Source organism: Macrobrachium nipponense, chromosome 36 (genome assembly GCF_015104395.2).
Source record: "Macrobrachium nipponense isolate FS-2020 chromosome 36, ASM1510439v2, whole genome shotgun sequence".
Taxonomy (NCBI): Eukaryota; Metazoa; Arthropoda; class Malacostraca; order Decapoda; family Palaemonidae; genus Macrobrachium; species Macrobrachium nipponense.
In genome coordinates this window covers 55,763,774-55,789,340 of record NC_087220.1, presented here as the reverse complement: position 1 = coordinate 55,789,340, position 25,567 = coordinate 55,763,774, and the positions used below count along the sequence as shown (strand labels likewise).

At 36.7% G+C, this 25,567-nt stretch overlaps 1 long non-coding RNA gene across 1 annotated transcript; it reads right to left on the bottom strand.

The window, feature by feature from the left end:
• Positions 1-23,462: 23,462 nt before the first annotated feature.
• On the bottom strand, positions 23,463-25,243 carry LOC135203328 (uncharacterized). Its single transcript, XR_010311929.1, has 2 exons — positions 25,128-25,243; positions 23,463-23,678 (listed from the first exon to the last, which is right to left on the bottom strand). It is a non-coding gene; the product is annotated as an uncharacterized LOC135203328 (long non-coding RNA).
• Positions 25,244-25,567: the final 324 nt, after the last annotated feature.

Genomic DNA, 25,567 nt, shown 5'->3' with positions numbered 1-25,567 from the left:
ATATAAGTGACAAGTACTTAAATGAGTAATTTACATATCTTATGTCTTAACATATGAAATATATTAATACTGCATATAGTAAATTAAATTTCCTTTATAAGGTCAATATGCCTTTAGTCTGTTACTGATTTTTCTTTGTTCCCTTGTTAATAACTATGTCCGGTCAATGTTAATTATTGTTTCATTGTCATATTTGTATGTGTTCATGTTCATTTGATCATGTTCTTAATATTCTATTATTGTTCTTTACCTTGTATGTTATTATATCATTTGATGGCCATATTTATTTCATGTTACATTTAATTTTGTAGTTCAAGTTATTTTCCGAGTTCTATTTATTTCATTTTTCATATATCATATTTCATGTTAGATTTCCTGTTATTATTCTTTATGGCCATGCTTTTTCATTTTTCAATTTCATTTCACCCAATCATATCATCATATATATTGCCATGACATAGAAATTAAGCATCAATAAGGAAAATGTAAATGCAAGTCAGTATTTCAACATATTTATTACAAAAAGAAACATTATGAATGATATAAAATGTACAAAATCATTTAATATTAAGAAAATCACTAAAAAATCATTTATTATTAAAAAAATAAAATTCTATTTATTTATACATTGCCGACAGGCTGTCAGAGCGCGAATGATGTCCCCGTGGTCTCTCCGGCCCCTTTTATCCTCCCCAGAATGCGCGGCAACCTTCCATCCAATCGACCCATGTTTTTTGTCAAAATTAAGAGGTGGTTGTGGAATTATTGATATTCAGTGTAAAGCGAAGTCAATCATGTTTAGTTCATTTTTAAAATGTTTAAAAGATCGTTGTTTTGGTTACCAAATGATTATTTATTATTGTAAAGTTAGAGCAACCTACCTTATAGAAAATGAATGCCAATACCAGGATTGTACTATTTTTACACCTAGTTTTTATGAAAGTATGATAAATATATTACGGAGTGCTAATAAGATGACCTCTTATCCACAGATAAAAACGAAAGTGGTATATGAACATTTAATGAAAAACAGTGAGTATGTTCCAAATATTGAAAAATTATATCCACTATTCAACTGGAAACTAATTTGGGAACATGTAAATAATAAGTATATAGAAAATAAAAGTAGAGAAATTTTGTAACACCCTGCACGCTCGCCCCACAACATGTGGGCGCCATTTATTAATCGTGTATGAAGGCGCCGTAAGGGCACCGCACGGCTCCGTAACATCACGCCACAGCCCTCCCTCGCTGGTGGTACTACATCCTGCGACTTCATCAACCCGCCAGACGCCGCGCAGAAATTTGAAATGATTTAAAATCCGGGCGGCGTCGTGCGGCTTTAACGGTCTTCGCCTGGCCCCACCAGCGAGGTGGCGCGCTTTTGGTGTTTTTATAGTGCGGTTTCATGCGGTCCCACGCCGTACCAGACCGCACCACAAAAGTGCGTAGGTGTAAACCAGGCTAAACGATTTTGCAGACGTCACAGTCACCTGAGGCCCTTCGGTACTTGGGGGAGAACGAGGCACCGGCATTTTAATGGTGAAATTCTAGTTTTCGAACTATCAAATGGTCTCTTCTCGTGAGAGATTCGCTTTTTTCTATTTTGGAAAAAATGAATAAATACAAATGAAAATGAGTCTATCAGCCGTTTCATGGAATATATTGCGTTCGTGAAAGCTACCCGAGATATATTGCAGATAACTTTAAGCTTGCAATGTCAGTAATAGTAGTTTGGATGGCTGTTTTAACGTTTATGAGATAATCTGTAGTGTTTAAGGAATTTTCAGCTTTATGCTGGCGGGCAGAGAGTAGGATATTGCCAACCAAATATACCATTTTTTTTTCCACTGTTGTGTTTGAGTGATGTCACTTGATAATACTACCCCTACTTATGTAATAATGATAATATGAAGGCCACGATGTAGAATGATACTTCTGGGAGATGTACAGAGCCTTAGTCATCTCCAACCTTGGAGTTTGCAAGATTCTGTCGAGCGCTTTTGTCTTCTAAGATTTATTTGCAACGGGTTTGAGATGTAGCTCCTTTTCAAGATCATTTCAGAATTACTTAAAGGAATGCATTAGGAGAGCAGCCAATTTAAAGACAATTAAATATATTGAGGTTTATTGGGCAACAGTAATTTCATGAGAACACAAATATTGATAACAATGCTTTTCGTATTAAGGATGTGGTCAGGTTGCAAACATGATCGTGCAACATACGGAAAGTAAGTAGCCCGGGAGTCGGTCGCTTCAGATGCTCTGACTGGTTACTTTTTGTGACGATTTTAACTCATCCTATCATTATGAATATTTGCTTATATGCTTCTTTTGAGCATAGCAGAATGAAGTACACGTATTCCGCTTTCCATTGACACCAGAATGAGTGCCATAGCGTTAATAATAACTTCGCAGACAACGTACAAAGTACAATATTACTATTGACAACTGTGGCTCTTGGACAGAACTTACAGAGAGGCCTTTTAACCTTTTAAGGGTTGGCTGGGGAAGATGGATGCTGCGAGTCAAGGGGTCCGACAGGGGCAGCTTTTAGAGAAGAAAGGCAGAAATAATTTAATAACCAATAAGAGAGGTATTAGAGGACTCCTTCAGTTTTGGAATAATTTGCAATGATTGTGATAGACATATTGTAATTTCACAATCCTGTTCATAATTAGACTTAGAATACTGCATTGGAACCGCAGCTGACGAAGAAGTCTGCTAGGATCCAGTTGCAATATATTTCATTCATATGAGTCAGCTTTGATACAAAACAACAGTTCACATTCAGATTCTGCCACATAGAAATTCAGTACAGCGCATAAATCTTGAATAAGAACCCATCAAATATGTGAATATTTTTATTAAATTATCATCTTTAGCAGTCTGAGGAACTTCATTGATATTCACACACACACACACACACACACACACACACACAGGTGTATTTTCTAATATCGACCAACATACTCTAAAAAAATGAAAGAAATTCTAAAATTACATATCTATTCCTGGCCATTAACCCTATCAATAAGTAAATAAATAAGCAAGTAAATAGAGAGATAAATAAATAAATAAGTAAATAAATACATAAATAAATAAATAAACTAATTCGTTGACCTACCTATTTATTCTCTGAGACGAAAGAATAATACCAACTCTTTATCTAGAACGGATTTAATTACTCAGGGTACCATATACTACAAAAGTGACTTTAAGTAACCCTTGAGGTGATGACAGATAACTACCATAGGCGACGTACCAAATCGATTATAATTTTATACTTGTTTACTGAAAGATACAGGACATGCGGAATGTCGATCGACCGGAGTGGTTGTCATTTTCTGGTGTCCAGGAAATAAATATATTTGTCTATGGTGAAAAAAATGTCGAATTTGATGAATAAAAAGAAAGAATCCCGCCAATAATGCCAATGAATTCTCTCAAAATGAAAAGAATGTTGAGTCAGAGTTATTTATCAAGTAGTACATTTTTGTGTGTGTAGTTTGGCTAAAATAAGATGCATTATTCCAACATGTTCATTTCATCATATGCGAACATATGTGACAATTCATGTCTATTAATATTACCGCAATAGTCCCTCCTTATGCACTGCCTAATACTTTTCAGATGTTTTGGTATCATAAAATTATGATGAATTAGTCATCAATTTCAACAGATGAGTTTAGAAAGAATCTGTATTTGATCTGTTTATGAAACATTTTAGGATTGTATCTTAAACACCAATAATATGGTTTGTTAATATTGAAGGATAATAAGTCTGTAAATAATGATAAGTCATTCCTTCTACTTATATGTTTATGTTCATGGTATTTCCCCTCCCCCTACACCACAACCATCTAAAAAAAGTAAAAATTGTATATACTTGTCTTTGCATGTATTTTTTCAAGGTAAAACAAGTTGGGGTTGGCAGCCCTGACTTCAGCCTAGTAATTCGGGTGATGTTTTGCTCCGTCCTTATTTCAAAGGGATTTTTGACGAAGGTGAACGTGGTGATATTGCTGTAGGAAGCTTTAGTGCCTTGTGTATCTCGGAAATATATGAAACTGGTGAATTGTGACAGTGATATGGTGCAATGTGGCTTTGGAGTTTAGACTTTTGAATTTAAAGCCATTCTGGGAAGGGGAGCCCCTGTCACCGGGTTCACGGTTGCCATGGCGACATCTCATGTTACCATGCCAACACAGTAGTACGAACAGAAATTGACTGATCATTCCCACTTTCTACGTCACTAAAAATGGGTGAGTTATTCAAACGCACTAATACCTTTGGTATTCTTTACCTTGGACAAGAGAAAGCCAGTGTAGATGACACTCTTGAAATAATAAGTAAACTCCAAGTACGTTTAGAAGAAGTTTATGGTGTGCAGCAAATTAGTCATAGTAAAATAGTTATCAAACTAGAGATACTGCAAATAAAACATTCGATAAAGTTGTGAAGGACTATAGTGAACGTATAATTTCTGTGGATGGAAGGAAAGTAAATGTTCAAATTATTAATCTGAGTAGTACTAAAACTGTTGTAGCAGTAAAGAATGTCCCATTTGAAATGCAAAATACAACACTTTCAAATATTCTTGAAGAGTATGGTCAGGTGTATAAGTACGATTTCAGAAATATACGTATGGAGATCTTGTAGGAAAAATGACGGGAAACAGTACTGCATTGATGAAGCTGGAGAAACCAATTCCCTCCTCACTTATCCACAGAGGGATCTCAATGCTGTTTCAATACAAGGGGCAAATACGTATACATAAATATTAAAAATATATATTTCTGCATCTTGAAGTGTTACATTAATAGCCAAACACTCAGTACCATTGACTTTACTAGCACAGTAGTATGATGCTGGAATAGTATTTCTCATGTAAATTGTTAAACTTCTGCAATTTGTGGATTCATCGGCTTGTAATTCAAAATGATAGTAACTGTTAATTTGTGGTGATGAAACGCTTCTACCTACTTCCTGCAAAGCTATTACATCAACATTTGTAGACTGAGTATATGCATGCAAATCAGTAATTCGTTTTCTTAAACTATTTATATTCCAGGATATAATATGGAGTTTATGTGCCATTTTGAGTAATACTCTTTCTTAACTTACTTGCAGAATGAAGGATATTCGTTTATAAATCATTGGTTGGACTTTCCATATATTCGGTTATCGAATCAGGGATGAGGGTAAAATCTCCGGCCACATTTTTCACATAATCTGGCTTATTTGCTGACAAGCCAGCCTTGCATGCAACTGGGCTTTCACCAGCACCATTATCATATACCTCTGCAACCTCAACATTTTGAGTCACCCTTTCGTTAAGAATAACCTTATTTTGCAAACATATACGATTCCTAGTACTCTTAATACTTAACACGGCTTGTTTAAGTTCTTCAATCTCTTTACGAAATTCTGAGATAAAGTTATTATAATGAACTTGCGTCTCCTCACGAGATTTATTCTTGACCAAACTTTGGTTTTGCTGTTCCATACGCTTTTCCCAGAAATTCTCACTAACCACTGGAACCTGAGTATGAATAAAAGCAGAACTATCATTTCTTGGATTTTCATTATTTGTCTTAAGCAACGATCACTTTTGGGCCTTCGAGGACACACTCTAGAGCTGGCATTATGGGCACCCCCACAATTACAGCATTTGGGTTCGATTACTTCCTTTTCCTTGATTTTGTTACCACTCACCTTCGACTCGTGGGATTAACCACAAAATCGACAGCGATGCTCATTTAAGCACTTCCAGGCCATATGACCCCACTTGCAACACTTATAACACATGACAGGGTTGTCAGTGTACACAGCAACACGTTTGTATCCCAGGCACTTGATAAATACTCTCTCTATTGGAGGACCCTTCATAAGTGCAATTAATTGTGGTTTAGGGACATACTCACTACAAACTTTAACTTTTCTACGCTTTGCCCATATGAATAGCTCGTCAACTAGTACATCTTCTGGATCCAAATAAGTAGGGTAGTCAAAAATAATTACCTTTGTACATACACCAAACGGATCCTTTGGTTTTTCCATTACAATATTTTCAAAACCACTTTTTGTTAAATAACCAACAGCTACCTCATCCTTCACTGTAATATATGGGATGTTTCTCCCTTCCTTAAATAGAACCTCAAATTCAGGATGACACTTGGACAGCCGAACTGCCCATCGAACCTGATCGTGGAAGCCCAAAACATTTTTGGGAAAATACAGCCGAGGCCTTTTAGCATTCATAACATTACCTTCTTTTGTTGTAGAGCCTTCACCTAAAATAATTTCTTCAGCACTGCTCATCATTTTCCTTTTCTTCTGTTTCTTACTTAGGACTGTGATAAAGGGTTGCTCGTCATCGCTGCTACTAGATACATCTAAATCCATTATGACGATCTGCCGAGCTCCATCCAAGCCTATATTGCTGCTGTTAATATTCCCAGCCATAAACCATCCATGAACGGCCAGATCCCTCTAATTGTCCGGTAAATAAAGTAAACTTCAAAAACAACTGCAACGATGGGAACACGTCCTTCCTTGATGCCTGCTGCTTTTTCACCTGAGGCCCTTCGGTCCTTGGGACAGAACGAGGCACCGGCATTTTAATTGGGAAGTGCTTGTTTCCGACCTGTCAAATGGTCTATCGTGGGAGATTCGCCTTTTTTTTTTATTTGAAAATGATTAATATAAATACCAATGAAAATGAGTCTATCAGACGTTTCATGGAATATATTGCGTTCGTGAAAGCTACCTGAAATGTATTGCTCATAATTTCAAGCTTGCAATGTCAGTAATTCGAGTTTGGGTGACTGTATTAACGTTTATCAGACAATCTATAATGTTTAAGGAATTTTCAGCTTTATGTTGGTAGGCAGAGAGTAGGATACTGCCTACCAAATATACCAGTTTTTTGTTGTTGTTGTTCTGTATGAGTGATGTCACATGATGATACTATATATACCACTATCATATAATAATAATAATAATAATAATAATAATAATAATAATAATAATAATAATAATAATAATAATAATAATAATAATAATAATAATAATGTATAAGCCACGATGTAGAATGATACGTCTGGGAGATGTAGAGAGCTTAGTCCTCTCCCACTTTGGAGTTGCAAGATTCTGTTGACCTCTTTTGTCTAAGATTAAATCTGCAATGGGTTTGTGATGCTGCTCCTTTTTCAAGATAATTTCAAACGAAAAAGAAAGCAATTAGTATACTGAGGTTTATTAGGCAATAGTAATTTCTTTAGAACAAAAGTGTTGATAACATGATTGTTCATATAAAGGAATTGGTCAGGTTGCAACTACTGATCGCCGATCTGAAGCCCAGAATTGCTTCAGATGTTCTGACAGCTTATTTTTGTGACGACTTTAACTTGTCCTGACATTGTGAATTTTGCTTATATGCTGCTCTTGAATATACCAGAATAAGGCACATGTATTCCGCTCTCCATTGACACCAGAATGAGTGTCATAACTTGAATAATAACTTCGCAGACAACGTACAAAGTCGAATTAAATTCGCCGTCGAAGAATGCTATGACGCCTACAAAATGAAATAAATAAACAAATGGAAACCAATAGGTAACAAAGTGGATGCTGCTGCCCATGCATCCATACATCCATACTACATATATAAACACAATCTTTCCATTTCGTGCAAATCATGAATGAGCATGGAGGATATACCCTAACGCCTGAGTTTATAGCTCAGTCATGCCAACGTGCCTTACGTACCATCTCACGTCCTTGTGGGAAGATATAAAAGTATATAAAAGTAGGATATGATAGAAGGATAAAGGATAAAAAAAAGGGATATGAAGGTAGGATACAAGAGGATAAGAGGATATAAAAGTGGGATATAAAATAAGAATAAAAGAGGATATAATGGTAGAATATAAAAATAGGATATAAAAGGAAGATATAAAAGTAGGATATAAAATGAGGATGGAAAAGATGATTTAAAGGGCAGGATATTGAAAAGGACGATAAAAAGACGGATATAAAACGGGTAACGATATAAAAGAAACCATGGCCAAAAGGAAGGTTAGGATACCTAGGATAGGCGACATAAAAAGAGGACGAACGGGGAGCCTATAAAAGGAATGACATAAAAGCAGGATATAAAAGGGGAGGCATAGAAAAGCAGGATATCAAAAAAGCACAGAAATGCTTGTAAAGAGGCTGTTCCCACCATAAAAAGCCACCTCATCCGCGAACGTTCTTTCTTTTGCAGTCGGGAATTTGAAACCAAATTTAAAAAAACAATATAGTTGTTAGTGAATTTCTCTTTTCTTAGGTTCACTCAATAACTAAATGCTAAATTATAAGTACAATGAAAAAAAGCAAGTTCCAAGTCTCTCGTTGTTCATTGACAAAATAATGGCGAAGGAACTTTCAAACTGTATTTCAATGAACAATATGCAAGTATAATGAACAGAGTTTGAATTTTTAATGATTAAGAACAAATCACAGGACGCATTATTGTTCGCATGGAAAATTTGTCCAAAACTAATAATGAAATCGTACCTTCATTTTTCAGTGCTTGAAAAGGCATTATAGGACCCAGATAATTAAGCATTTTGTAAAACTATTGTACATTATTCATTTATAAACAACATAGAACACACAAACACTCGTGTGCTAGGCGTTTTGGGTAGCCTGTGACACAGACCCATATTGAAAGCACTTTATAATTCGGGCGACCAAAATATCCTTCGTCTGTTCTTGGAAACAGGTCGCAAACGTTCATGTCTGTTCGTGTTGTCTAGTATCCTCTCCGAGAGAGAGAGAGAAGGAAGGAAGAGAGGGAAGAGGGAGGAAGAGAGAGGAGAGATAGAGCGAGGAAAGAGGAAGGTAAAGAAAAAAGAATGAAAAAACGTCTTTCATACGAATATGCAAAGTCAGCGTATAAAGATAACGTTAAAATGATGAACCGGTAAGCAATTTAGAGAGAGAGAGAGAGAGGAGAGAGAATACCGCTGGACATTGGTTCACGAAAGAGCAAAGGGTGGTTTTGATGGCCAATTTTATTTTTGCAACATTGTCCATCCTCCGCTCAAGTTTGGACATTCTCAATTATAATTTAACTTATTGTATATGTTTATAATTTTATGAAAGATACCAGTTGATGAGAAAAAGTCATGCCCCACGGTTTTTCTAAAGTAAGAATGGATAATAAACCAGATCAAGATGACTGATATGGAGGGGTTTACCTAGCGTCACAGAACAACTGCAGAATTAGGTGTATGGCACGCTTTTTCTGAATGGAATCTGGCTTGATCGTTCCTCATTCTATTACCAATGGCTGAATGAGGAATCAAATAAGGATGAGAGAGAGAGAGAGAAGATCCCTGTCGTACGTTTGCATAACAATGAGAATCATCAAGATATGATACAGATTATTCCTTCACCTCGACAAATCTAATTATCAAGAAAGCAATTATGAGAATATTATTTAGTAAATATGTAATGTCTGTCAGATAATGTTGAAAAACCTCTTCGATGATATGGAAGGTATTGCCAAGAGAACATCTGATATGGCCTCAGGAAACAGGATATACGGTACAAAAGTAACAAGTCTGATGATGAGGGAAGTTTCGTTATAAACGGTGCGCGGGAGAAGGGGACTTTAAAAATAAAATTGAATGGCCGTAGAAATGATAATAATAATAATTAAATAATAATAATTAATAATAATCAATAATAATAATAATAAGAATAATAATAACGAGGGGACATAGGTTCGAACTTCTAATGGCACGGAGTACGTCACGTCCCATTGGGAATCAGGAACCTTAAAACCCGCGACCCTTCTTCTTATATTAACCTTCGTTTTTGTTGTAGGTATGGTGTGTTGACTACTCTTGCAAAATTTTGGGGATTTTGGATTTTGGGCCTTGTTTAGGATCCCCACTATTTGGTTTTAAAGCAAACCGCAAGAAGGTATTGCTGAAACACTTTTCTAGAGGATTTTTATTTCCACAGAAGACAAAATTGAAAAAAGGAAAATGACATTTGTAAGAGCAGATAATCCACTAAGAGAAAGAAATTGCACATCAGTTGTTATTATTATTATTATTTATTGATTATTATTTTATTATTAATTATTATTATCATCCTTCATTATTATCATATTATTAGCTTTGTCGATTTTTCCTCCTAATCAGTTTTGTTATGAGTATATAGTTGTTCGTAAATTGAAAAAGCTACCACTTGCCATGGGATACACACAGAAATGGTATGTAGTTTACACGCAATGGGAATTAAATTACAGCAAGCAGCAGGCGCTTCCTTTCCCAGTAATTCTGAACACGCCCTACAAACATAATAAGAAACAACTGCCTTTTGGCGGGTCAGAAGTGAGTTAGAATATGTTTTGACGCTGTCAATTTGAGGTGAAAAGGAAGCCTTATGCCAGGCAACGCAATCTTGCTCAAGGTGAGCGGCCCTCCTGTCATCCGAATTGTTATTATCATTCCAAAATAAACTAAACCCAATTCATATGGAACAAGAAGCCCACCACAGGGGACTACTGGACTTGAAATTCTTAAAGCCCCCAAACAATTTTGTTTTGGTGGGGTTCATTAGGAAGAAGAAAACGTAGATGAAAGGAAATACAGACAGAAGCAGAAGCGATCTCAACTTACTAAAAAAGAAACGCATAATTATAAAGATGGCCATGCTTATTCTAGCAATGAAGAAAATTAAAATCACTGCTGTGCTGTTTATTGGAGATGAAGGCCGGTTTTCTTATACCCAGCACTGTGTATCATCTTGGCTTGGAGCTGCTTCTGAGTGAAGCTTCAATACCGTAGAGGATGGAAATAAAACAATGGTTGGAACTTCATTGGTTGTTTATTTGTTTGTGTTATGGTGTTTTTATTTACGTTTGGCATGGAACCAGTGGGTTATTCAGGTGAACGGGACCAACGGCTTTACGTGAACTTCGAACCACGGTCGAGGAATCTGGAAACTTCTATCCACCAGAAATACCACCAATCTCTCACTCCTCAATGGGAAAAATAGCCGAGAATCGAACCCGCGACCACCGGGAGGGTAGGGTACGCAAACACCATACCAACCACGCCACTTAAGGGCGCTTTGGGTTAGATTGAGGGGAGACTGAATTTTCCTGGAGGAAGAAATGGTTATGAAAACTTCTACGGGAAGGAACCCGGAAACCCCCTTCCACGTTTCATTTTAATAGGTCAATAGGTAGTTAGATCGACGGTTGGGGTCCATTTCTGAGGTCGTTCAGACAAATAGAAGAACCTGAAAGGAAAGGCTTGATAAGGGAAAAATAAAGTTGGATGGGAAACGGCGAAAAGGACAATTCCATGGAAAATTCTGAAACCGTCATTAAGGGGAGACGACGAAGGCGACGAGTGACCTGAATTAGGGAAGCGAATTGAAATAGAGTTGGAAGAACAAGCTCAGTGATAATACATAAACTATGACGAATATGATAAATGGAAATTTTCCTGAAAAAATGTAGGATTTGTTTCAAAGGGCAACATGAAACTGAAATCATACAAAACAAAGATGATAAAAGGTAAATATGTCAAATAAGAATGATAAATAAGAACTTCGTGTAATAGGAGAAGTCCTGAGTCTTTCTACCCTCAGGTCGGGGAAAAGAGCCAAAGAATGGTCACAGCAGAAAAGGAGGATTAATAGAGGGGTCAGGAAAAGGCCTGTTCTGAGGTCAAACCGGACCGAAGGTCGTGATGACGTCACATGGGCTGCAGTTCCTTCAAGGGTCCATCAGAGTCTGCAACTTTTCTCTTGCAAAGCAACTTTCTTTTCTTCAAGGTTTGATCAAATAAACAGTAATTGTATTGCAACGTTATCTAATCACGAAAATGCAAACAGCAATTTCCTATTTACTGCTATGCGGGCAATGTTGTATGAAGAACAAGATTTGTTAGAAAAGCCAAAAGCTATAGCCCCACGGGGAGGAATTTGGTGGAGATTAGGAGCCAAAAGGCCATGAACTGGGACCATATGAGGTTCATTCAGCGCTGGAAAGGAAAATTGGAAATTGTGATGGTAGGTAGGGTTGAAAAAAAAAGGGCGTACCAGGAGGAAAAACCACTCAAAGCAGGTTGAAGAAGCAAAATAATGAAATCATTGTTAGGAGAGGGGGATGGATATCAAAGGGCCGAAGGGGGAAGAAAGGGAACATGGATGGAGGTACTGTAAAAGGAATGAAAAGAGGTTGCAAAATAGGGGCCGAAGGGACGTTACAAAAAAAACCTTTAGGTGATGCCGCTACCAATAGAACCCTGTGAGGTGCACTGACGGCACATCATAGTCCTTCCTACTTTAAAGCATTGCCAGTCATTTTCTAGGTCATTGGTATCGAAAAATGACGATTTCTTTGGCTGATCGATTTCTACAGCTGAGTTGCGAAACATCTGTTTTCGATCTGTTTGTGATGAAAGTTAATAATGTATCTTGAATATTTGAATATAGTTCGTTATTCTTGAATAATAAGGATTATGTTTATTTTTGAAGACTTTCCTGAAAAGGAAATGGTTAAAAGTATGTATTTTCTCCTGCATGCGTTTAGTCAGAGTACAACATGCCAAGGCCTTCATGTCAACGACGGTAACGGAGAGTCTGTCGGAATTGCCAATCTATTGTATAGCTTTCAGAGCTGATGGATTAAAGACAGTTTGTTATTCACGTAGTTTTTGTAAGCCCCCGCTCAAAAAACCTGAATGGAGTGAAATAACTTTTGATTCGATTATTTTAAGCTCAGAACTGCAGTATTTTCGTACAAAATATGGTGTTTGCATTTCGTGTGTTTGGTATGCCTGGACTGTCGAAACTGCCAATCTATTTCAGCTTTTAAAGCAGATGAATTAAAGGCAGTCTGTTATTTCAATTAGTCTGTTGTACATTCAGAAAGATTAATTCTAATGTAAATAACTTTTTATTCTCTTATCCTATGCACAGAACTGCAGTATTCTTGTCCAAAATACGGCGCTAAATCTTGTTGTGTTGGTATGCCTGGATCTCATGTCGTCTATGAAGTGCAAAGTCAATTTCGTAAATTTTGTTGTAAGTTTTCCTTTTCATGAAATTTTATTCCCAACTGGTTCGGTATCTAGTTATATCAACACAAATATGAATCTTATACAAATGAGGAAAAGCTTGTCATAATAATAATCCACCTGGCTTCCACGCCCATCTTTGAAGATGAAGCTGTTCATTTGCGCTGATTTTCTTAGGTGGCCAATAGATGGCGTTCACGAATTGCTTATAGTTAAAATTGCTGTGAATTTCAGGCGGAGAAAGAAACTGCATGGTGACCACGAGGCCACTTTAGAGTATACGGAGAATTGAAGACGAAACTGTCATCTGATTTCATTCATTATTCTTACACAATTTTCTGCTATAATGAATTGAAAGTGTCCATCGGTCACTTTTTAAGATAGAAGAATGAAAAGAGCTCAGACTGAAACGTAATATAGCATTTGAACACTTGATCACTTCCTATGATCATGTAACTTATAGGATTAGTTAGTCTATGTAAAACTGAATCAAGACTTTAAACAATGACTGTATTTGTACTCATTTCATTAACCTACAAAATAAAGGAATGAAAATGTCATGCAGTCATTTCATTTCATGAATACCTTCTCAGAGGGCTCTCATAATGAACAGCATCAAACATCAAAATAATGTGGTAGAATTGGACTGTATTAATGAGATATAAAAAGAAAAAAAAAAAATATGAACTAAACTGACGAGAGAGAGAGAGAGAGGGGGGGGGGGGGGGAGGGGGTGGGCCCGGGGTGGGGGGGGGGGGGGGTTCATCCCATGTTCTGCAGATTTCTCTACAGTGCATAATAATAATAAGAATTGCCTTATTATTCAATAGAGTGATCATGACTTCAACTCGCGAAGTGTTTCTGATTTTAAAGTTTATGGAAAGATTATCCTGTATGATGTAAAATCTAACGATGATGGAAGAATGGAAAGAGAGAAAAATAAAATGAATGTTGTTTGAAAGTTTGCCATTGTTAGGGGCTGCTGTAGAAGATTCACAGAATCATCCGTGGTGATTCTTCAAATGATTAGTTTTGGGCCTGACCTGACCTGAGAGGGTAGCTCAGCCTGACCTAACTGTCGTATTACAAAGCTGCAGCCAAATAGGGTATAGTTGCGGAGAGAGAGTGAGTCATTCGTGAAGTATTCATTACATATTCTGTCTATATATCTATCTCTGACTTTATATTGAACGGCAAGAAACATTATTAGACGGTGATCTCTATGTTGAATGATATATTGGAAAAATAATGACAAACACATGTGATAATAATAATAATAATAATAATAATAATAATAATAATAAAATAAAAAATGGATAGTATCAAGATCTGAAAATAGAAAAATAAAAGGATATGGGATATGCCATGGGAAACGTACCCATAATCATGGAGACTAGGACGATCCAAGATCCCTGAAAAGGAATCTAGAAAAACTAAGGTAAGTAGCTCCAGGTCATGCAGAAAGAGTGATCCCTAGAAACGGCACACATAGTAAGAAAGTGATGGACTATAAGGAGCAGGATGCAACCCGGAACCCCACACTATAAATACCACCCAGTCGAATTGGAGGACTGTGATAGAGCCAAAAAAAAAAAAAAAATAATAATAATAATAATATAATAATAATAATAATAATAATAATATAATAAGAGACTCAAGGCGATACTCAAGTCAAAACTCAACGCCGGAAATATGATAAAAGCCATAAACACATGGGCAGTGCCAGTAATCAGATACAGCGCAGGAATAGTGGAATGGACGAAGGCAGAACTCCGCAGCATAGATCAGAAAACCAGGAAACATATGACAATACACAAAGCACTTCACCCAATAGCAAATACGGACAGACTATACATAACACGAAAGGAAGGAGGGAGAGGACTACTAAGTATAGAGGACTGCGTCAACATCGAGAACAGAGCACTGGGGCAATATCTGAAAACCAGTGAAGACGAGTGGCTAAAGAGTGCATGGGAAGAAGGACTAATAAAAGTAGACGAAGACCCACAAATATACAGAGACAGAAGAATGACAAACAGAACAGAGGACTGGCACAACAAACCAATGCACGGACAATACATGAGACAGACTAAAGAACTAGCCAGCGATGACACTGGCAATGGCTACAGAGGGGAGAGCTCAAGAAGGAAACTGAAGGAATGATAACAGCGGCACAAGATCAGGCCCTAAGAACCAGATATGTTCAAAGAACGATAGATGGAAATAACATCTCTCCCATATGTAGGAAGTGCAATACGAAAAATGAAACCATAAACCACATAGCAAGCGAATGCCCGGCACTTGTACAGAACCAGTACAAAAAGAGGCATGATTCAGTGGCAAAAGCCCTCCACTGGAGCCTGTGCAAGAAACATCAGCTACCTTGCAGTAAGGACTATGGTATCAGAACAGATAGGGTGATACGTGCAAATAGACCAGACGTGACGTTGATTGACAAAGTCGAGAAGAAAGTATCACTCATTGATGTCGCAATACCATGGGACACCAGAGTTGAAGAGAAATAGAGGGAAAAAATGGATAAGTATCAAGATCTGAAAATAGAAATAAGAAGAATATGGGATATGCCAGTGGAAATTGTACCCATAATCATAGGAGCACTAGGCACGATCCCAAGATCCCTGAAAAGGAATCTAGAAAAACTAGAGGCTGAAGTAGCTCCAGGACTCATGCAGATGAGTGTGATCCTAGAAACGGCGCACATAGTAAGAAAAGTGATGGATTCCTAAGGAGGCAGGATGCAACTCGGAACCCCACACTATAGATACCACCCAGTCGAATTGGAGGACTGTGATAGAGCAAAAAAAAAAAAAAAAAAAAAATAATAATAATTCATGAAGATTTCATAAGAGCAATAACTGAAATGGTGAAGAAATCCACAAAGGTATTGATGTCAATATATGAGAAATCTATAAACGAAACGGAAGTTTGGGAGAATCGAGCAGGTTCTCTCTTCTTTGTATACATATTTCAAAAATATATATATTTATATACATCTACACCACTGTTGGCTGGTCTTCATTAACATAATAATAATAAAATAATTAAATAAATAAAATAATAATAATAATAATAATAATAATAATAATAAAAAAGGCAAAGAACCAGAATATCTTCTTACCATTTGCATTGTCAGAAAAAATGTAAGAGAGAGAGAGAGAGAGAGAGAGAGAGAGAGAGAGAGAGATTCACCAGAAAAGTCGTCTGCGATTTAAGCCTTGATGTCTTTTCAAAGGAGGCTTCTCGGGACAAGGATGAACTCGATGAGTTCCTGTCGGGCGGGGATTACCTCACTGATATCTTCCTGGCGAGAATGAACTCAATGAGGCCCGCAGGGCGATACTTACCTCGTCGAGGTCACCCATGGGCAAGAATGACCTCGTCGTGGTCTTACCTGGCAAGAATGAACTCGTGGAGTTAATACGACAATGTTGCAAGCCAGGCAAAATTCGTAAGAATGGTCAGGTATAGCATATGGTTGCCACAGTCAAAACTATTTGGCTTTAATCCTCCAAATGACGTCAGATGACTGAATAGCATTTCTCTATAATCATGAAGAATAACAATAAACTTTGCTTTCAATATTATCTGTCAACTCTTTCAAAATTCAATTGGTGTTAAGTTATAGGTATTTTAAGTTGAAAGTTATTATATTTGATATATACTATATATATAGTATATATATATATATATATGTATATATATATATATATATATATATATATATGTTTTGGCAATTTTCTTGAAAAAAAAACACGAAAAGAATGATTGTTCTGGAATGTTTCAGTCATTATGTGCTATACATCACCCGTTCATTGACAACTGCTATTCATATTGTGGTGGGATCACAAGCTTAAAAAAACAAGTGGCAAATCACCCCCACATGAACCTAATCAATCTGTCAAACTTGCCTCTTTACACTACAGAATACACACAGGACAATTGACCTATACCTACACAAAAAAAAAAAAAGAAAAAAAACACACACACAAACATGTACTTACTAACCAGATACTCCGGGCTATGCTGTGCTGTCGGCCGGTCGAGGTCACAGAGATACCAACCACAACAAAGACCACAACACAACCCCAGCCAAACACAACAACACACAAACAACACAAGGACCAAACCCCAACAACAATCAACAACACAACACACACAGACACAACTCAACAAAACAACAGGAACACAACCCTCAACAATTCAAAAAAAAAAAACAACATACAACATCAACAAACAAGGAACACAACCACAACTCAAGACCACTGCACAAACTATTACTAACACAAAAACAACCCAAAAAAGGCAACACACACCCATTAACAACCATCCAACCACCAATTACGTTCTCCTCTCTCTCTCTCTCTCTCTCTCTCTCTCTCTCTCTCTCTCACACACACACACACACACACACACAGACGTTGTCAAATGGAACCCCATAACTCCTCCATAATATTACCACAACAGACCTTCCTTCGTTAAGCAGTGCCCAATACTTCTTAAAATTTATGGTATCGTAAAATGATGATTCCTTTGCACATCGATTTCTACAGTCGAGTTGGGGAAGCATCAGTATTTGATCAGTTTATTTTAAACGTTTTTCTTTGGTTCGTTATTCTTGAATTATATTGAGAACGTTTATTATCGAAGATTATCCCTAAAAATGTAAAAAGTATATATTTTTCCTGCATTAATTTGGTCAGAGACGTTAAGTCCACGAGCAGTGAGAGAAGGGTTGTCGGAACTGCCAATCTATATTCAACTTTCAAGGGAGATGAACTAAAGGTAGTTTGCTATTTCACGTAGTCTGCAGTAAGTCCAGAAACCCAGATTAAAGTAAATCTCCTTTGATTCGATGCTATTTTGCTCAGAACTGCAGTAGTCTTGTCCAAAACACGATATCACATTTCATATTGTTTGTATGCCTGGGTTTTCGGGTCTGGCAAACTATGTTTAGCTTTTAAAGCAGATGAATTAAAGATAGTTAGCTATTTCACTTTGTCTGCAGTAAGTTCAGAAACCCGAATCTAATTATATAACTTTTGATTCGATGCTATTTTGCTCAGAACTCGTATCTTGAGTCTTTGTCCAAAATACGATGTTACATTTCGATTTGTTGGTATGCCTGGATCTTCATATCGTCTACGACGGGCGGTGACATTTTTGCTATGGGGAGGACTGTAGGCAAGTTTATTTTCATCGTATTCCCTTACCTCGATTCGTGAGTAATTTTTCCTTTCCATGAAATACTAATCCAATTGACGGTGAATTTAGATATCCCAGTATACTCATCAGTTTACATTATGGGAAAAAGATGAGATTTAAGAATAATCGCACTAGTTACCTCACCTATCTTCGAAAATGCAGTTTTCCACTGTCGCTGAAGGTCTTAGGTGGCCAATAGATGGCGATAACGACTTGCCTATAGTAAAAAATCCTCTGAATTGTTCTGCGGAGAAAGGACCTCCTGGTGACCACGTGGCCGCCTTAGAGTAGACGTCGAATTGAAGACATAATTAAAGTAAGGTTTCATTAATTGATGATTTTGATACTATTTTATTACATAATTTGAGGAAAATTCCCAATTATCGCTGTTTTAGTCAGGAGGCTGAAACTGAACTCAAACTGAATCGTAATTTAACCTCTGAACAGAGGATTACTTGCTATAATCACATGACCATCACTTTATTTTCATTTATATGAAATCAAGTCAAGACTTATTGGACAAATACTATATTTACACCCGAACCATTAAATAAAAAAATAGTCATGAACAGGTCATGCAATCATTTTATTCCAGAATTACTATTGTAGAAGGCTATTATAAAGGACAATAAATATCTGCACTAATTGCAGTGTTGCAGATGGAGGTGCAGTATGCAAGATGTTAGTAACAGGGGCAATACGATAATTTTGCAAGCAACGGAAAATTCGTCAAAAGTAGCAAGGTTATAGATAGGCTCTGAAACAGTACAATGAGGAAAATAGTCTTTCCTTCTAACACGGTAAAATGTTTACCCGAATTCTAATAATGAATGGGAAAAGTTGCAGTATATTGTCATTTGTTTGCAATACGACAATGTTGAAATCAAGGAAACTTTCGTCAACAAAGCTGGGATGATCGTTCCAGGGTTTTTCTTTTGGCAGTAAACCTGCTTTGCTTTGCAACTGGAGAAATGAGGTCAATTGGTCCTTAAAATGTATGCATGCATGCATAATGTGTTTTTATTAAAATATGCTTACAATGAAGCAATGTTGAAAGGAAAATTAGGATTACTGAAAATAGGATGTCCATAGCCTTACTTTGTTTATAAGGAATTAACAAAGTTTACTTGAAATTGAGTAAAGCTTAGACTATTGGATTTTGGGAGTTCAAAACCAACCTTTGAACCTCCGAACTGAATAAAAGGCAGTCCAATGGAATTCAGATGGTAAATATACATTTGGAATCACAATACATTGCAACAATCTGCTGCATCACGGAAACGTTGCAAAAAAAACTCATAACATCCGAAAAAGCAAGACGATTTGGGTGGTTGGGAAATCGAACGAACCAGCTTTTGCTCCAAACTAAAGAAAGGAAAGCGATTGGTCTGTTATGCCGAAAGTGCAATGGGAATGACACGATACTGAAACTTTTCTTGCATTATTGCAATGTTGCACGTCCGGCAAAATTCATCATTTTTAGTGGCCACAACGACTTTACCTCTAAACTGCATAAGAAAAAAATATATTGTCCTCTAATGACGAATGAGCATGGAAATTTGCAATATATTTCAATATCCTTGCAACAAGTAAGTTGCAACAGGTTAATTGTTGGCCCAAGGATAAATATGCAGATTAGAAACCTTATGAAGTTGTCTTGGCGAAAACCCACCAAACATTCCTTTTTGGGATAAAAATGCAGTCTAATGTTCCCCTCCGTGGATGGAAAAGTTGCAATATATTGCAATTTTCTTGTAATAAAGGGATGTGTTTACCTTGATTTGCAAATAAAGAATCATTTTATAGGTTCAAAAACAAGGACTAAGGAGGAAAAATATAATCCCTAACCCTTCCCATTAGGCTCGTTTTGTTTCAGTCAAATGTCTAAGCGCCATCGATGATGTCATTGTTATGGTGCAGAAGGTAGAGCGCTCCGATGACAAGATTTATACACGATACAGCTGCAGGAGTTGTAGTTTTGTGTAGTAATTGTTACTGCATCCAATGTGAGTTCTTTTGGAGTGATATTTTTGAGTAGTGTGTGTCTAACTTTTAAAGTCTCTTTTTTAATACCTCACCTCTGTCGGTTTTATATTATTATTATTATTATTATTATTATTATTATTATTATTATTAATTATTATTGCTGCTGCATCATCTGTATCAAATTTATTTATATAGATCTTTTTCTATCCTAAAACTAGTTATTAGAAAGATAAAGAACGCCCTTATATAAACATTGAATGCAGTCTGATGGCAGAAATATCATTCATCACTACATGTTACAAATAAGGTCTATACCTATATATCATCACCACCATTATTATTATTATTATTATTATTATTATTATTATTATTATTATTATTATTATTATTATTATTATAACTGGAGAGCGAGGGGTCAGCATATTCAGCAAACCCCGGTCAACATTGTCCCAAATGCTTTCCCCCTCGAACATCCTTTGTCATGGGACGGGATTTAGGGGCGGCTGTCCTTGTGAGGCCTTTGTCAATGCCAGGGTCTGGAAACGGAAATGACAAGTGTCCAGAAGTGTGTTTTTTTTACTATTCACCCCAACCCCCGACCCTTCCAGAAATGGAAAATATCTTTGTGTGTCTGTCTTACCCTGTATCCTCGCTCCTCTGTTCTGTTACTGTCTTTTGAAAATTCATTTGGGAGGTTTATTTTATTTGTGGCTACTGACATATTACCATATATTACGAAGATACTTTGGAAGACAGAACACTAAAGCATTTGAGTATAAACCTTCAAGTTAATTATACTAAATATCAATAAAATTCTATTTTTGCTATGGGATATTGAAGGCTTTCTCTCTCTCTCTCTCTCTCTCTCTCTCTCTCTCTCTCTCTTCTCTCTCTGCCATGTTGAGTTCTCCCCTCTGTAATTATTGCCATGTTTCATCCCTGGCCAGTTCTTTGGTCTGCCTCATGAACTGTCCGTGTGATATGAGTATTATTAGTAAAATGACGTTTAGTACGTATATGCATATTTTTGACGGTGATAAAATGTTTATTCAGTAGTGTGTCAGTCGTACAGATGTGATGAGCAGTGACTTTCTTGAAACAATAGATATCATCATTTTGACTCCCATGGAAACAAGTGGGGTCTTAAAATGTTGACGCATCTCTTGCAGTGGTGCAATTTGAGAAGGTTGCAGCCTAAGCAAAGACAGGCCACGGTTTGTGTCCGTGCATGAGCGGAAGTAAGGATCTGGTTTTTGGTAGATTCTTATGGGTGTGATAATGAGCTGTATATGACGTCACGCATCTGTTCCAGTGCAATGAACTTGAGACGAATCAGTGACGTCATATCAATGGGAAGGTAAGATAACCAAATTGGAGAAGCGCCGAAGTCGGAGAAGCGGCCTTGTTTTGGGAATGGCTGTATATAGCCTGTATTATTTTGTTTAAGTGTTAATGCTCACAGCTGAAATGGGTAAGCGTACTTTTAAGCCCGAGTGTGGCATTGTCTTTTTGTATCTAAAACCTTTGTTTCAGAGATGTCCTTTTCCATATGACTTTTTGATTTATGTCATTTTGGTTTGTTTGCAATCTATTTATGTGAGGTTTCTTTCCTTTTTTTTTCTCTGGTAGGTCTGGCAACTTTAGTGGGAACTTATCTGATAGTTCCCTGGTAAAGGTGTGGGGAGGCTATGCCTTTTTTGATTATCTATCTTATGACCGATGTCTAATTATTGTAGAGAAAGGGGTGGACGGGTTTGGTCCGATCCCCAGGGTTATTTGGGTTTCCTGTTTGAATAATAGTGGTGCATTATTTGGATTTTTAATATTAACTTATTCAGCTAACTATTTTGTTCTTTGAGAATTTGATTTATTTAGTTAATCCTTTTATTCTTAAATAAATAAATGTATTTTTGTAATTCACGAGTATGATTTAGCCACCTGAGATGATTGTGATATGCAAGTTACACAGAGGTCGGTTGGTTGGTAAAGAGAGAGAGAGAGAGAGAGAGAGAGAGAGAGAGAGAGAGAGAGAGTCGCTCAGTGCCTCGCTCTGGATCACGTTACCAAAAATATGGTCCTGAAAGGGATAAGTCAATGTCCCTTTAGGACTTTTAATACGTGCATTGGTTTGTTGTGTAATTCCTCCTTTCTGTTTGTCATTCTCCTGTCTCCGTATATCTCTGGATCTTCGTCTACTCTTATCAGTCGTTCTTCCCATGCACTCCTCTTGTGTTATGTCCGTAAATGCTCTTGGGTGTAGTGCTTTGTGTATTATCATGTGTTTCCTAGTTTTCTGGTCTATGCTGCGGAGTTCAGCTTTCGTCCACTAGACTACTCCTGGGCTGTATCAGATTACTGGTACTTCCCATGTGTTTATGGTTTTCATCATACTTCCGGCGCCATAGGGGTCTACATATATTCTTTCTTGATTGTGTCCTTCAACCCTTGGTGTTTTATATCTTCTCCTTCTATGATTCCCAGGTATTTGTATCTGTCCCATCAATGCTTTGATGCCATCCCCATCCTGTAGCTCTATCCCTTCAGTTGCTTTGCATTTATTATTAATTATTATTAATTTTATTATTATTATTAATTATTTATTTATTATTATTATTATTTATTGTATTAATTATTCTTTATTTATTATTAATTATTATATTATTATTATTTATTCGCGTTTTTTTAAGTTTTATAGTTTTCAAAAGTTTCGTTTTCTAGATTTTTGATTCATTTTACTGCAATAGACATATTTGTGCAATCCTTCGCTTTTTTATGACTCATCTTACCGAACTACAAGATAATATCATTCTCTGCTTCAAGCAAAAACATTCGTGCAACGAAAAACATTTAAAGAACCGAATTATTGTCCCTCCCTAGAGACGGTGCAGTTGACATTGCCAACCTACTCGATGATTCTCAAAGAATGTCACACAAGGACAGTCTACTTTGCATCAAGAACTTTGTGTCCAATTTTTATCTAAATTGGACACAAAGAAAACTGTCCAAATCTCCCTGTCATTTCAATAATCGAGAATATTTCATATTTGCATGTACGTAGCTACACCAAATTATATAAAAACTAGTATAAATAGAAGTGTCAAGCGATGCCTTGTGAATCAGTTGCTTCAATAATAGGGATGGAATCACAAAGAGCTATTTTGCATGCTAAATTTATTTGCAGAATAATCATAAAACATATTTAAAAATGACAAAAGTTTTCAATTTAAGATTCTCCAATTTATAATTAGGATGAAAAGAATGTTTTCAGTCAAATTAGTAATCATAACTAATGGTTCTCAGTCTAGCAGGGGACAACGCCAGTTCTCACTCATCTGTTTGCAAGGTTTTGGTCACTTTCGTTTGAATCCTCTCCTGAAATGAAAAGATGATCAAAGGCTTCAAAAACAAGAAGGCAAAGAACGAGAAAAATTGCGGTAGTATTCTTAAAAATAGGCATCATTCGTCATTACAGCATGATTCTTTAATTAAACTTTTAGAGGGATTTCTATATGACGATAATACTTACCAATGGAGTCTAATCAAAATCAGCTAAAAGGAGGAAAAAGGAGATTATGAAAATAATGGCAATAACAACAATACCAGTGAAATACGTCCAAAGCACACTGTAATGACCCAAGAGGGAATCTTGAATGAACAGCCATGAGAAGAAAAGGTCCCATGACCAGCAGCTGAATAAAGCAGTGTTTCTCATTTCAAGGCCTAATGGAAAGGGCAGAGTAAGTGGGGAAGGAAGGAAGGATAGAAGACTAAGGGTGAGGAACATCGGAAGCAGTAAGAAATGTCGAGGGAAAAAAAGTTCTCCAAACCATGCAGTTCAAGTATTGTTTATTTCCACCCAGTAAAAGTGTGAAGCTGTGGTTTGTTGAGTTGCGAACATCCATTTCTGAGAAGCGGGTGATCCTCTCATGAGTCTCAAGGGAATGGATGCTGCCAATAAGATTTCCTTTAAGAAACTGAAAATAAGCCCACTCCGCAACAAAGGAGACCAAGATTAGGAGAAAAGGTGACACAAGATAGAACGTAGGTCCTAAAGGAGAGGTGACAAGGACACTAGGACCTTCAGAAGAAGTGGCGAAAGAAAGCCAGTAGGAGCTATAGGAGATGTAGCAAAGGAAAGTCTTTCCTGAAGAAGAGGTGACAATGAAAAATAAAGACCAATGATCAGATGAAGTACCTTTTATTACATCCTGTAGAGAAGAGGAAATAAAGGATAAAGCTTTAATGACTGGATTGAAAAATAAAGATGTAGTTTTATTCGAAGTTGTCTTGTTGACCCTGAACTTTTCTCAAACAAATTGACTGAAGAAGGAAAGAAGTGAGAAGGAAGGGTTAAATCACAAAGGAATGAATGATTAGAAGTAGATTGGTAAACTCATTCTTAAGAAGGAGTGAAGGAGCATTTGAAAGAACGCACTCATCACCTTCACCACTAACAACGATTAGAGTGGCAGAATGGTCGCGTTCAATCTAATAAAAAGTAGTAAACTGGTAAATAGATAGTAACAGAACAACACAATTAGAGGTCTACTTATTTATTCAGAATAGGAAGAAGAGCCCTATTCATATGGAACAAGCTCACCACTGGGTTCATTGATTTGAAAGGGCAATATAGAAAGAAGAGATCCTATGTATCAAAAAATAAAAAATGAATTAATCAATAGATAAATAGATAAAATACTAAGCATTCACACTGATGAACAACATCAGAATGTTTGGTGTTGTGGTTAAACAATCTCTATTCAATCAATCACAGAGGTTCTCCTCATGATCAAAAATCAAGAAAATGGAAGTCTTTCTTACCATTACCGACAATTCCCGTTCCCATTCCCGATTCCATTCCCGTTCCCAATAGCGTTCCCATTACCGTGCCCGTGAGGATCCACGCAACAGCGACAGTTCCCTGACCCACAGAATTTTGAAGACCTTCCCTTCCGGGACACACGTGGGGACCGTCCTTTCGGAAGCAGTAGCCTTACGACAGCTGACATGCACTTGGTTCGGTCTCGTCACAACCTTTGATCGTCGACGAGAAAGCCAAAGCCATATGTTATTGTTATTATTATTTATTATTATTATTATTATTATTATTATATTCTTAAATTATTAATATTATTCTGAAGACGATGAACCCTATTCATCATGGAACTGATGTCAGCCAAAGGGGCCACTGACTTGAATTGCAATTAAAGCTTCCACAGAATATGGTCACCATCAGGAAGTAAAGTGAAATGTAGAAAGAA